The following is a 14,437-nucleotide window of genomic DNA, read 5'->3' as shown; positions in this document are numbered from 1 at the left end:
AACTGAGCATGGCCAACAGGAATTATATGTGTAGTTTTTTGTAACCATGTTTCTTCCTAAGAGTTGACTCTCAAGTGTTTACATTCACAAGAATATTTAAATACACACACACAAAAACAAAGGCCCTAGCGCATGGGTATCTAGCAAACAAAAATGTGTTATCATTATGACATTCACCACTGCATTCCAAAACACGGTGTTACACACTACAGGCTTGTCTACACAAACATTTCGTTCACAACAAGCTGGGGTCTGACTCTATCCCACGCCAGCCTGCCACCCATTAACTGGCCCTGTGCACCCTGCTGACACATATTAGCAGTTCATTAATAGGTTTTGATGTAGTCCTCTTTAAAACCAGGTGGCAGTGGTACCAAGGAGGAAGCTCAGTCTGAGAGGATTTCAGGTCTCCTCTTCTCCTATGAACACATGATCCCCCAGTGAAATCCCAGGACCCATTTACCTCAGATGGCTCACTGATCCTTTTTAACCTTAGCCAAACAGCCCCAAATTTTTCACAAATGCAAAATAATATGAAATAAAACAACAACAAAATCACGCAGCAGCAGCAGTTCCTGTCCGTGCGGGGCTGGGCCTAGTTCCCCGCTCCAGGTGTTGCAAAGCACATGGGAATCACAGAGCTGCTCAGGTTTCACTCAGTAGTCACCACTGCGAGGCAAGCTCACTCTGTAATCTCACCCCTACCACCCAGGGCCAGGACCTGATCCCTCCCCTGCCCCCAAATTCCCACACAGCGCTGGGGGCAGGACTTAACCCCACCCCCTGCAAGTGGATAAAATGGATAAAACAAAAGAACATGCAATTCCCCAAAAAATTATAAAAAACAGGAAGAGTTCCATGGGACTTTACTTATTTGCACTGGACACCAGCCACCAGATGCAACAAGCTAGACCAACGGGTTTTCAAACTTTTTTTCTGGCAACCCAATTGAAGAAAATTGTTGATGCCCGCGACCCAACGGAGCTGGGGATGAGGGTTTGGGGTGTGGGAGGGGCTTGGGCTGGGTCAGAGGGTTGGGCTGTAGGGGTGAGGGCTGCGGGGAGGGGCCAGGAATGAGGGGTTTAGGGTGTGGGAGGGAGCTCTGGGCTGGGGCATGGGGTTGGGGTGCAGGAGGGGATCAGGGCTCTGGGCTGGGGGTGCAGGCTCTGGGGTGGGGCCGGGGATGAGGGGTTTGGGGTGCAAGAAAGGGCTCTGGGTTTGGGGGGGCTCAGGGCTGGGGCAGGGCATTGGGGCGTGGGCGTACCTCGGGTGGCTCCCAGTCAGCGGGAGTGCTAAGGCAAGTTTCCTGGCTGTCCTGGCACCGCGACTGTGCTGAGCCCTGGAAGCGGCCAGCAGCAAGTGCAGCTCCTAGGTGGAGGCATACAAGTGGCTCTGCGCGGCTCTCACCCGCAGACATTGCCCGCCCCCAGCTCCCACTGGCCAGGAACCAGCCAATGGGTGTGCAGAGCCGGTGCTCGGGCAGCACACAGAGCCCTGTGCGCCCCCCCCGCCTATGAGCTAGACCTGCTGCTGGCTGCTCCTGGGGTACAACGTGGTGTCAGAACAGGTAGGAACTAGCCTGCCTTAGTTGGGCAGCGCCGCTGATGAGACTTTTAACGGCCCAGTCGGTGGTGCTGACCAGAGCCACCACGACCCAGTGCCTTCCATTCCATGACCCAGTACTGGGTCGCGACCCGCAGTTTGAAAACCACTGAGCTAGACAGTGTTACCTTTCCCAGTATTAAACTTTCAAGTCCTATCACTTACAACCCAATTGTGCTTCCATGATGCTCCGACAATGGCAAAAAAAAAAAAAACGCTGCCAATTTGGTCCAATGGGAAAAAATTGTTCCTGACCCCAAAACAGGTGACTGGTCAGACCCACCACACCCTAAATAACACAGCCTCTACACTACAGCTATGAAGAGGGAGGACAGGGCAGCTTGCCATTGCCAGGCACACTCCACCCACCTACGCCTTTCCCATGACCCGCTAGTGGGTCAGAACCTACTATTTGGGAAACACAGTCTTAGAGTAACTTCACTACTGAATTAGCCTGGGGTTTTACCCAGCTGGTGGCCTAACACCCCATCCATCCACACACAAAAACTTCTCTCCTGAGCCACCTGGGAGTATGGGTTAGAGCCCAGGTTCTGCTCTCACTCAGGCTGGTAACCCACCCACTTTGCAGTGAGGATGCAGACTCAACCATTAAAGTGCTGATAGTCCTTCCCATGATTTCCCTGTGTGCCCAGAAGGACAGACAAGTTCTCCCACAATTCACTGGGAAACAATCTTAGAGCAGCTTAGCTTACCGCAGCACAATCAACCACCGAATAAGTTCCCAGGGGATCTAGCGACACACATGGATTTCTGCACCATCAGTGAGGACACAGTAACCCAGGTATGGCTGCTCACACCGGAATAGGCTAACCTGTATGCTCATACCCAGATGCCATCACCCAGGCTAACTCTGCCATGAAGACATACACCCTCCAGGTGCATGCATGTGCAAATCCAATAACATGCAATTATACAACCTGCACACACAAAAAGATGAGTGTGTGCACACGGGTGGTGCGGATGTGCAAAATCATAGACCATTTCTGGCATTTTGGTCCTAAAAATAAAAAAAAAAGGTTCAATGTCACATTAAAACTTATTCTGCCTAACGCCTCTGAGATGATAAAAGTGTTTCTTTAAAGTAAGTTAAAAATGATGGGCCAGATGTTTCTCCACTCCTTGTATCTTGTGTAGTCATTCACATCAGTGCAAAATGGGTAAAAAACACTATCAGATCAGAATGGTAGTGTTTTCATACTCACTTTGCACAAGTGTAAATACACATACAAGATATAAGACCGTGGAGAATCAGCTCCTTGCTTTGTATACAAACACATTTATTTACTTATGTTACTACTAAACCTTATATTGTTAAAAGTGAAAGAATTTTTTAAATTGCAGTTTCTTTGTTATTTATGCTGTTTGATTACTTTTTTCTTATCGTTCAGATTAGAAAAATAAAATCAGTGAAGACAGTTTCACTCTCGGGTTCTTAATGTTGCAATGTTGATAAGCCAACCAGTGCAAGGAAATGTTTCTGTGGAATTTCAAAATAAAGAAGCATTTCTATTCATTGTCAGTTTTATTAAATCTTTTAAAATTTATATTTGGGGCTACATGTACGTTGACAATGTCCTTTTAAACCTGGTGTATACATAGCTATTTATGTTACACTGATCTTTATTTTTCAAAAGAGCACTTTCAATTCTTAAAGTCATGGTCAAAACTTCTCTCTCATATTCCATTAAAAAAGTGACATTGAAAAACATCTTTTTAAAGTAGAAGCAGGAACCCTGAACCATGGCTCAAATTCTGGCTTATGTGACAAGAGAACACAACTTTAGCTTTCCCATCTTAAGCACATCACAAAACTCAACTCAATTTATCTACATCAGAATACCTTCATACAATTTGGCATGAGACTGGCAGTCTTTGTTCAAGAAAGACCTAGGAATGATAGAGCAGAGGTATAGAGTTGTGTGCAGAAGACTGGAAAGCACTTCCTTGTGTGATGCCAGTCTGCACTGTTAGTTCTTCATTTTCATGTACATTAAATTTACTCCCACACTTAAATACAAAACAAGCAATTAAAAAATTAAATGTGATTTCTAATTACTATCCAATTATACCTAGTTCAAATCCATCTTCATTTTCCTGGTACTCTTAGCTCAGTCAAAATCTCCACCACCATCTGTTAGTCCTCCCACCACTATGGCCTTCACATGTAAAAAGAAAAAGCAGAACCAGCCAGTAGAAGAAACACCAACTCTGCACTCTGAAACGGCCAGCAGGGGGCATTAATAACTTCCCCATACAGACAAATCACATTCTCCTTTTACTAAAAATGATGTGTGTGTATATATATATATATATATATATATATATAAAACCTCTATCTATAAACAAGCTGTAAATGAGTATTCAGCATATATTAGAAACACACCACATTTAAAACCAGCTGAACACATCTTACGTAAAAGGGATACCATGTTAAGCAATGTATACCTGTAGTTAATGAAACTTCACAAAGTTCAGTAAATGGATTGCTACAAGTGGGACAGTTGCTACAGAGTCAACTAGATGTCACAATATGATTAATAGATATCACATGAATTGAACAGTGGAAAAGATTAAAAGGAAATCTAGCTGTTAAAATGTCCAGTATTTCAAACAAAATTCTCTTAACACAACTGTTTAAAAGGAAATGGCTATGGTCTCAGCATACAATGTTCCATCTTTGACCTGTGCAACTTGTTTGTGGCCACTGGCCACACTACAGAACTTAGGGTAACCAGACAGCAAATGTGAGAAATTGGGATGGGGTAGGGGGTAATAGGAGCCTATATAAGAAAGAGACCCAAAAATCGGGGCATCTTGTCACCGTAACAGAACTCCATGGGTCACATTCCATCAGTTGCAACTCTGGGGATCCCTGTTAAATCAAATGACAAGGATAATGTCTGTAACCAGCCAGCATCCATCTAGATAACTTTTACATTATTTACTCTGATACACACTGGGCTTGATTTTGATCTCACTCTGGAGTAAATCAGGAGTAAGCGCTGAAGACAGTGGAGTTAAACCAATGTAAAATTGATGTGACTGAAGAAACAAGCCCACTGTATTTTAACAACAAAAACATATTTGGTCTAAGGTCCATTAAGACAACTTTAAGCATTCTGTGTACAAAGAAAGCAGTATTATATTTGCATTATACCAATGGCTAAGAATCAATTGTACTGGACATAAGGTTATTTTTATGCAAAATGTTTACTTAATATTTATGATATTGTTTTTAATGCAATCACAGGAAATATCAGCTGCTAGAATATTCAAGGTGACTTAGCAATACATTATGGGTAATAACAATGTGAGTATTCAGAAGATACTTAAATTTGATTAATATGCTATAAAGTATTACTTCTTCTAGCTATTAGTTAGGAGCCTTTTCTGTGTAATAATTTCTGTAAACAAAAACAGTTTTACAAAACCTGAGCTAATTCTGGACAAATGAAGAGCTCTGTGGAAATGTTAATGCCTTGACAAAAAGATTTGTTCCACCTGATCTCCAAGTCAACATCTGCTATCAAGAAAATTTTCTGAAACTGAAGGGTGAAAATGTGTTAGGGTGCTTTATCTGGCAATTTAATTCTCAAAAAGAATAGTCCTTCAGAGATATAGTGGTTACAACATGCCCCCTTCCATTCTAGATGATTACTGTAGACCATAAGAGACATGTCTTTACATGCAACTACATGCTTAGACTACTTCCCTTTAAAGAACAATACCCCATCCTGCAGTCACAATAAAATGTAAATTTATGTACTGCACACTTCACTATGACATACTGTATACATTAAAAAGTTATTCCACTACACAGACTTTCTGATCAGCTTTTCATCAACAGAATACTATAGTAACTCAGTTTTCTGGCTTTAATAAAAACAAAAAAAGTACTTTCAGTTTCTGAATCTAATTCCCCAGCTTAATTTGCCATATTATTTAAAAGAACAGCCTATTTTCTTCCTGCAACCTTTATATTTTTATTACCATTAGCAGGATAACCAATCCCAAGTACTTAAAAATCATGAGTCAGGGCCATGAGATAGGCTTAAAAACCATGAGACTCAAATAAATAAGAACATTTGGGTTCTTTTTATTTGCAGTCTGATTGAAAATGTGTTGAGCCTTTAAGGGTCAAGCTCTTCTCCACAAACGTATGAGATACAAACTTACTTTTAAAGGGGGATGGGGGGAGGAAAGAAAAGAAAAAAAAAGCTGAGATTGTCCTGTAATCACATCACCGCAGAACCTGGGGATATAAGCAAATCACCAAGGATCACAAGACTTGCAATAAAATCGTGAGAGCTGACAACACTGCTTAAGCCAGAGTAAAAGAAAGACTTGGGTATGTCACTAGTGACTGATTATCCATGGTTTTAAGCAGGGCCAGCCCTAGACCAAATGCCCCCAGGCAAGGAGTGTCTTCGGCACGCCACACTCCTTCCCCCCACCATTTGTCAAACTTTTGAATACTTTACACCACCCCAAGCCTAGCGCCCCCAAGCCCTGCACCCCAGACAGTCGCCTGCCCCTAAATCCGGCCCTGGTTTTAAGGGAGAATCCGCATGCCAAACAAGGCTTTCTACACAGGAGGAAATCAGGAAGTTGAAAAAGGCAAATAATCTGCTAGCAACACAACCCACAACAACAAAACAAAAATTGCCAATAAAAGTACAAGATGGATTTCTATTATTTTATGCATGGCAGTTTATGACAAAGCTCAAAGCATGAAAGCTTTTTATACATCTCATAATCTTTTAGTAACCAAATACATTTTGACCTAAGGTGAGATAAGAACCACTGATCTGCAAAGTAGCATCCTCCAAGGCAGAGATTTGAGACACAAGTAATATGATTTGCCAACTTGGGTAATAACATAATAGTTGTTATTTATTTATAAAGCACCCCCATTCCTGCTCATGTTGAGGTAGAAGAATTTCATGTCAAATGAATTATAAAAACATTTTAAGGTGTCCAGGTTTACCAAAAGAAAGGGCAGTGTACCCTCATGAGAGAAATAAAAAGCATTAAATCCTCACCTTGTTCACAAAGCATCTCTCTATGGTGAAGACAAAAATGATGGTCGTCACTGTTCTATGTGGGATGAAGAAGAAATTCACAGCTTAAACTGCTTCCTCGTCTGGCTTCACCGGCAATGTGACTGTTGATCTAGAAGTTGAGGAGATGAAAACCAAAATGAAAAAAAAAATCAGTTAAAAACCAACCAACTTAGCAGTGGCCATACAAGTGCCAAAATATTCCTGTGAAGATTGGGAAGGGTTCTATCCGGAGCAGAATCATTCATAATACTGAGGGCCAATAACATCAAAAGATTACAGAGTTGTGTCTGAGTTTGAGTTACAGAAGGATGGCAATTCACTTTCAACAAGTGACACAACTAGAGTGAAAACCAGGACTCAGAACAACAAGCCTGGACTCAAAAAGCACGTTGGTAAGTGTGCTGTTTACGTCTTACACCAGCTTGAGCCTATCAGGGACATTTATGATCTTCACTGGCTCACTAGTACATCTTCATGAAACACACAAAAAAAATCTACATTTCATGGGTATCCAAAAAGACAAGTCATTCATGCACAGTGTAGCTGAAATTACTAAGGATGTGTACCCATTCTTGTGTGTGTTCGTACATGGGCCCCCTTGGCCACTCTTCCTGCCAGCAGCTATGACACAGATGGGCACTGTCTACTACAGGCTGGGGCTAAGGAATGTATGGTTCTGAGGAACTGACATGTGGCAGAGAGCACAGCCCATTTACTCTGTCTCTATGTGCTTTCCAAAATGTGATATTGGTGACTTTAGAAAACATAAGTCAATTGTGATGACAGTCTTCACTAGCAGCAGAACACAATTTCTTTGAGAGGCATCATCCAAAAAGCAGACCATATTAAGGGGATCTAGATAAAAAAGTATTAGATTTTTGTGGCATTTCCTCAATTCTATCGTCTTAATCCTGGCATGCTGGAATTAATATATTTTACTGGAAATTCCCAGATAATATAAACAGAAAGTACACTATGTCAGCAATAATTAAAAATATAGAATTAGAAAAGTATTAAAAATTACAGGGAGCCAGCATCACAATTCTGCTGACATCACATAGCAAACAAAATATGTTTTGCTTTTTCACTTGGAACCTCACCAAATATTTTTTGTCACTCTTTAGCAGGACTACTATTCCTCTGTCGTGAGGCAGTTTTGTGTTCGAGTTTGAGAGCATACTTATGGCCCCTGTTCATCCAAGGACTTGCACACACGTTTAACTTTATGCCAGTACTTAAATCCATCCTTATTCAGCAAAGCACTTGCAGGATTTAAGCACGTGCTAAAGTGTTTTTCTGGATTGGGGCCAATAACACATTCATGCACATAGCTATTCATAGTAGAATACAAAACTGTCACACAATATAGTTGTAGGAGAAAATATAGTAAAGTAATAGCTGAATAACAAATACACTAAGCTCAAGAAGAAACCAGACTTACTTGTCTAGTTTCTGTAACTTCCAAATACACCTTTGTCTGCAGAGTTGTTAAAATTAAAAAATAATAATAATTAAAAAACTTAAACAAAATAAATATCAGCTAAATCAAAATCTTATCACTTTAAACTTTTTCCCCCACATTTTTTAAAATGTATGACTTTTGAATATCTGTTACATGCCAGAGCCCAAAAACACTTTGTGTGTGTTTGTTCTCCCTGTCCAAAGATAAATATACTAATTTGTCTCACTCAAAGTTCTGCATAAGGTAAAATTAAATGACCAAGTCAATATTTTCAGTTTTAAAAGCTTAGTGTATTAAATTTCTTAGATACAAAATTCAATGGCATAGAGCACACCATTTCTTGGGTCTGACATACTTTCCTATACCAAGCCTGCTGTACTTCTGTTTGTCATGCTCATTACATTTTGATTTGTTAAAGTAGACCTGGTTATAGCAGTCTCAGCAGAGGACTCCAGCTAAAGCTGTTCTCTGAACTGATTAAGTTGCATGAACTCTACCTGAACAATCTTCCACAATAGTTCATCACTCAAAAACCTGTCTGATCAGCTAACAGCCTCATAGTGGGCTGTCTCATATTCTGAACTACAGTTGAAACCAAGGTACATTTCAAACCACATATGCAATTTTTATATACATTTTTTAAACCAAAATACACCTTGTTACTGCACCTATTCGCAGACCACAGCAAAAGCATTGTACTATATGAATAGCAATACAAAAATAGTGGGTTACTCCTGCTCCCTTTGAAGTTAATGAGCATTTTTGCCATTGAATTTCAGTGGGAGGAGGATCAGGTCCTGAGTTTTGATTCTCTAGATATATTACTAATATAAACTATTTTCATATTTCAAGTAATTAGATGCTTTTCAATTGGCTGCATTTAACGGTCTATTTAAAAAAAAATTAAGATGAAACAAGGCTATCGGATAGATTACAAAAAGATTTTTTTTTCTTGGAGGCAAAGGAAATTCAGGCTTGTTTTAAAAGATCCTTTAAAATCAGACCATTTTTGTCAAGCTTTTTTATAATGAAATCCAGGGGCAAATTTGTTTTTCACAAGTTAATATAACGCATTTTTAAAAATATTTACTCTGCTTATAATGTGGCTCACAGCATTGCAATTTGTATACGAAGCATGATGCCGTACAAAGGATCGTACAAACGGCAGGAGTCAGTTGGTATGGTTATTTGACTTTCTCCAGTCCCATTTTCCTAATCCCCTCCATACCTAGCCCAAAACCAAAATGACTGATGAATGTTGTACAAAGATGATGATACAACACCCTTATTTTACACACACAAAAGAAAAAGAAAACCAAAAAGAAAAGCCCAAATCAGCCACTGCACTAAAGAGTTGCACTTAGAGTGAGAAACTGTTCATGAACTTCCCCATGAGAAGAAATTCCTCTGCTTGGCAGACAGACAGAAACCTGCAGGCTCAGTTACACTGCAGCTGGGATTGTGAGCTGGCAGGCAGTGCAAGATTTGACCCATAGACAGGCATTACTCCTCTTGTTACCTTCTCCAGCCTCGTACTTCAACATGAGAGCTATTAAAATGCCTGTTTTATTATTATATTTTTTGGATACTATTAGGCTCCAGCAGTTAAGGGCCTGATCCTGAGTGGTGTGGAGTACTGAACCATTGGGAATTGTGGGTACGTGTCACTACTCAGAATCAAGCCATTAAAGCCACAGGTCTAAGTTCACCATTGGTGTAACTGGGAGAAACGTGAAGGGAGATGTTAGCCACTTATGCAAGCGGTGAATTCAGCTCCTCCAGCACAGTTCTGAAGTCCTTACTCAGACAAAACTCCCACTCCAGTCAATAGCAGTTTTTGCCTAAGAAAGGTGTAATAAAGACTTCATGGTTACACACAAGACAGATGCTGAGCTCCATTACTTTGAATGTGGCCCACTGGAATTACTCCAGATTTACAAGACTACAATAGAGAGCCACATTTGACCCATTTAAAAAATACATATATTATTTCTTAAAAGACTAATGTAATAGTATAGTATTCAAACATGGACATTAGAGACAAAAATATTCCTCAGTTAAATATATTTTTAAATCGCAGTAAACAACCTGAAGCTCTTTATATTCTTAAAGTGCACTTTTTACATTGGAGAAAAATGCATTACAAACATTGAAGCAAAAGGCCTTCAACTGTATGCTATGATGAAAAAATATCTTTTAAAGTAGTATGAAAACAAATGTGAAAGAGCTTACTATTATCAGAAACAAACTAACCAGTATTGAGTCTGTCACAGATAAAATAGCCTTGGGTTTTTAGTTGGTTTTATAACAGTATATATACACCCTACGTTTTTGCAAGGTGAAAATGCAAATTCAAATATCAAATAAAACACATCCAAGGCCCTGAGCCTACTAAGAATTATGGACATGCTTAACTTAATACACTATCAGTTAAGTAATAATTATAATGTGAATTATCAGAGACTTAAATTATATTAGTCAGAGCATGTAAAGTTAAGCAACATGTATAGATTATGGCAGGTTTGGGGCCTACCATATTAACCCTTTTAATGGTGACATTTTCACAACTTCATACATATGATTTCAGCCTTCAAATGGTTAAACACCCAACAAATCAAAAGCACCAGATTGCAAAAGAAGCTTTCAGATACGCTTGGGAAAGACTTTTAAAAATTAACAAAACATTTGTTGATTCATTAACAATAAACACGGGTGGAACTTGTAGAACAATTTCATTAGCTAACTAAATATATTTGCATACTCTGCACACAGGTAAAATCTGACAGTCCAGTGCTGTAACAGCTCAGAAGTATCTTTCATAAAAGTTCAGTGGTTAGGAAATGTCATAATATGCTTAAATATTCTCCAAGAAGACATAGAAGTGAGCTGTACAGTCTGTCCAACATAAATATTGTACATACGCCACTTGAGGTAGCCCAGTCACAAGACAAACACACCTGAATGGACGATGAATACTGTCTGTTACCATGGCAGCCTGATCTAATTACATGACTGATCAGGGCTAGAGTAAGTGCACTGAAAACCTATAGCACTGACATGTATCTACATGACGAGAGAGAGACAGACAGAGTTGAAGAGAACCTATGAACCTTTGCCTTCTATAAACGATGATGAGATTAAAGCCATCCATTTAAAAGAATTGCTGCCTGAAAAATATTGGGCCATTTTCATGAACAAATTGGAGGGCAATACAATAAAATCATAACTTACTATTAAAAGGTACCTTGCAGCATCTCAAAAATAACTACAGTGGGATATTTTTTTCTGTCACTCTCAATTATCTCTCCCTCATTCATAACCCTTGCTCCACAGAGCTATAAAACTGAACTGTCTTCACCACCCAAACAAACAGAGCTACATTAACATGAAATCTGAATTTTCCCTTAACTGAAGGTTACATCAGAAGCTAAAATGAAAAGACCTTGACTTCCCTAACATGTCAGCAAAGTAACTGGCTATGCCTGAACACATCTGACATGTAAGTAACCAATACTGCATAACATATATAACAATGATAATTAAATATTAAATATAACGTGCATTATGAAATATGCATTTCTTTATAATATGAAACATAAAATGTTTCAAAAACTAAGGTCATCCACATTCACAATTCCTTATTTGTACATAAAGAACATTTGTAAGGAACAACTGTTTACATCATTATGTTTATTTCTGGGACATAATAAGGAATGCTTACAATTTTTGCTAATTGTATCCGGAGTCCAGGATCACAGGGGGAGACGCAGTTTGGAGTCCCTATTGCACAGCATACAGTAAACAAAATAAAAATAGCTTGTCGTTCTTCTTATCCACATAGTACATTATATAACCAGCTTCGGACTTGTTTTCTTTCTATTATTACTCTTCAGTAATTTCCCCCATCTTCAAAGGCATGGAAACAGTTCCCAATCCCGTCTTTTTATTATCATCATCATCACTATTACTGAAGGAGCCAATGTTTTCTAACAAATTTTAGGTTAATCTCTAATAGTCTTAGAAATTATTATATTCCTTGATTGGTTTGTATGTACTAAATAAATGATTATTCTGTTACTGTGTTTTATTTAAAAACCAACCCAAACAAGGGGAGGTCAGAGTCAAGAGAGGAATGCATACCTGCAACATAAATTAAAGAGAAGGCAGCAGCCACGGTCACAATCAGAAATGGAGAGAGCAAAATATTGCTATATCCAAGGATAATCACATCAATTCTTTAGCACCAGAGGCTGTTGCTAATCCCCCCTGGAGAAGCTAAATGGTCTCTTTGCTTTTAGCCAGCCTCAGATCTCTCTCCCTGGCAGGGACTGGAGGAGGGTGAAAGCAGGAGAGGCTCTGCAGACAGTGTCAAGGGGGAAAACGGGACACCCAGGCCTCCCCTGACCCCCGGCACTAGCCCTCCTCACTCACTGCTGGAAGTGCCAGCTGGTGTCTCCAGCCGGCCTGGGCCGTGAGTGCAGCGTAGTGGGTCCGCTGCTGAGCGCATTCCCCGTCCCAGCGCCGCCTCTTCCCCCTCCTCCTCGCTTCATTCACCCCTCCGGCAGCCACCCTGACCCAGCCCGTACTACACAAGCCCAGCACGGGCCGGCCCAGCCGGCGGCAAAGCCTCCCCCGCCGCAGCCCGCACAAACCCGGTGTCGTGCAAAACTCCAGCCGCTCTCACTTGCCTCCGCGCCAGCTAATGCACCAGGGGCAGCCACAGCCAGAGCCCGGCAGCGGCAGCAGCAGAGCGAGCGTGAAAACGCCACCCCTCCCCAGCACACACACACACACACACACGCGCGCGCGTCCTCTCTCCTCCCAGTTGGGGGGGGGTGACTGAAAGCCACCCAGACACAGGGGCTACGGCTGTCTCCTTGCCTGTACCCCCTCCTTTCTCCTGCCTCCTTCTCCTCCCCGGAAGACATTTCTTGCATGCACAGAGTGCAACGAATTCCAGCCACCCCCCAATGTCCCTCCACCGCCCCCCAGGATCCCAAAGCCATTTTCTGGCCTCCAGCCTTTCCAAGGCTGGGGGGGGCGGGGGAGGGACTGGGCTCCCGGGCTGGGCTGCAGGAAGGCTGAAGCCCCAGTGTGGGGTGGCTCGTCCAGTCCCCCCAGTGTTTCTCCAGCTGGAAAGCGCTGGAGGTTTTCAATCGAAAGGAGGAAAGAAGCCGGGGAAGCAAAAAGCAGAGAAGGAATAAAAAGCCACTTACTGCCAAGTGTCAAGGGAGGTGGGGGCAGAGAGAGAGACTCACACACACTGTCTTGCTAGCTGATCACAGGGCTTGGGGGCGGGGGGGTTATGTTGGTTGCCTTTTTCTCTCTCTCTCTCTCTCTCTCCTTCCCCCTGCAGTGACACAGGTCCTGGATGTCTCCACCACTGTAGTAGAAATGATGTCTGCGGTACAGCGCTCTCTCTCCCCCGCTCCTCTCTCTCCAGTATGTAAATGTGTAATAGAAGCCAAATATGGAGCAGTTGGCTGCCTCTGCAACAGCTCAAGGATCCTACTTCATGCAAAAGGGACGGGGGAAGGGAGGAGAGGAGGAGGAGGCGGCACGGCAACACTTTGGCAGGCGGCCAAGAGAGCCACACAGATTATTGCATACGCACCACAGAGCCGGGCCAAGCCAGTCTTAACCCTTTACACGGCTTCTGCCCAGTTACGGGAAGAAGTGGGGGGGGGGAGAGAGTTGTGGAGGGGTTTGTTGGTGTTTCTTCCCCCACTTCAAAAGGCAACGTTTGCCCTCAAAAGCACAATTAAAATAATACTGATCATCCGCTGTGCTTCTCTGAAGACTCGCATCTTGGGGATCTCTAAGCGCTCTGCAAACAGTAATGAAAGTGACCAAGAGATTCACTTGTTTAATAGAAGAGAGCCCGCCGGGGATGCCTACTGTCCTTTGGAAATGGAGTGCTAATTTAGGGGACTCCTGAAGATCAGCCACTCAGTCTTTCACCATGAGGACTTGAGGGGATCGTTTTCCTAATTAGTATTATTCTTCCAGGGACAAATCGTCAACTCCTATTGGAGTCGCTTGGCAAAAGGTGCCTACCACCTAAATCAAGTCCCAAATGACCTTTACTCTGATCCCTTATTAAAGAGCAAGAAGGCAAATAGATTTGGACCTTGTATAAACAGATACCTTTGGGTGCTAACCACCTTTCTAGACTCCCTAATACACACTGTGACAATTACACTTAATCTGAGGCTGAACCTCTCCCAACTATTCCCCCAAGTAGAGCAATTTACCTCTCCATGATGCTCCGGCCTCTGCTTGTTGCCCT

The 14,437-nt window shown here is 41.8% G+C and overlaps 1 protein-coding gene across 6 annotated transcripts in view; it reads right to left on the bottom strand.

Annotated features, from left to right (window-relative positions):
• Positions 1–13,666, bottom strand: part of ATXN1 (ataxin 1) — a 273,999-nt gene extending 260,333 nt beyond the window's left edge. For 3 of the 6 annotated variants that reach the window (XM_034762357.1, XM_034762353.1, XM_034762358.1), the window contains exons 1-4: positions 13,365–13,666; positions 11,870–11,928; positions 8,128–8,163; positions 6,666–6,795 (exon numbers count right to left, since the gene is read on the bottom strand). The gene's annotated coding sequence lies outside the window, so the exon portion shown is untranslated. Of the gene's footprint in view, positions 1–6,665; positions 6,796–8,127; positions 8,164–11,869; positions 11,929–12,800; positions 12,873–13,364 lie in introns of those variants that run through there. The other 3 variants (XM_034762355.1, XM_034762354.1, XM_034762356.1) reach the window with 3 other exon arrangements.
• Positions 13,667–14,437: the final 771 nt, after the last annotated feature.

The sequence above is a fragment of the Trachemys scripta genome, chromosome 2 (assembly GCF_013100865.1).
Source record: "Trachemys scripta elegans isolate TJP31775 chromosome 2, CAS_Tse_1.0, whole genome shotgun sequence".
NCBI lineage: Eukaryota > Metazoa > Chordata > Testudines > Emydidae > Trachemys > Trachemys scripta.
The sequence above is the reverse complement of the archived record's forward strand: the minus strand, read 5'-3'. Positions and strand labels throughout refer to the sequence as shown.